This window comes from Otolemur garnettii, unplaced genomic scaffold (assembly GCF_000181295.1).
Source record: "Otolemur garnettii isolate 467f Iridium unplaced genomic scaffold, OtoGar3 scaffold00031, whole genome shotgun sequence".
NCBI lineage: Eukaryota > Metazoa > Chordata > Mammalia > Primates > Galagidae > Otolemur > Otolemur garnettii.
The window spans coordinates 18,549,939-18,550,950 of NW_003852426.1; positions in this window are offsets into that span (position 1 = coordinate 18,549,939).

Below are 1,012 nucleotides of genomic sequence, written 5' to 3' on the forward strand. Positions count from 1 at the left end.
GAAAATATACCATGACCAAGTGGGATTTTTTAGAGGATTGTAAAATGTGTAAAACAATAACAATCAGTTATGAATTTTACCATATTACAGACCGGAAAAGAAAAAGCATATAATCAGCATAATATATGTAGAAAAAAATTTACAAAATTGAAGTTCCATTCAGTGTAAAAATGTTCATAAATAAAAATAGAGAGCAACTTCCTCAACTGGGTAAAGTGCTTCCTCAAAAAACTAACAGCTAATATCATATGCAATATGTATTAGTATTAAACCAAACGTCTTCACCTCAAAATTGGAAGCAAAGTAAGAATGTCAGTTGCAAAGAGGTTTTAGCACTGTATGAATAAGGCAAACATTTAATATATTAAAACACTAAAGAATCCAGATTTGAAAGAAAAAATAAACTGCCTTTATTTGCAGGAGGCATAAATATCTCCATAGAAAATGCCAAAGAATTTGCAAAAATAATTCTGGAATTAGTGAATTTAGCAAGATTGCAGAATATAACATCTAAACAGAAGAACCAGGTTTCTTTCTATATACTAATAACAAAGAATTGGAAATTGATATTTTAAAATAGTACTTAAAGCATTCACAAAGAGATTAAATATTAAAAATTTACATGCAATATTTATGTTTTAATACTATAAAACAATGGTTAAGAAAAATAAATGGAGAAGTATAGAGCTTTCAATATTTGGAAAACAGGCTATTGGTCCAGTATCAATTGTTTCCAAATTGGTACAGAATAAATATAATCCAATCACAATTCAAACATGGTATTTTTAGAATAAACAGTGAATGACATTTGTTAAAATTTCAAAAAGACACAGGTGTAACTGCATACCAGGAAAATTTGATGCTTATGTAATCCATGCACAAGTAATCTCAAGTAGTTTGGTTCTATACTCAAATCATTATATATGGATTTTTATTCATGTCTATGAATGTCTACTTACATATAGGATAATTTTTTCCTAGTTATAGTGGTCTCACACATTGTGAGATGCTT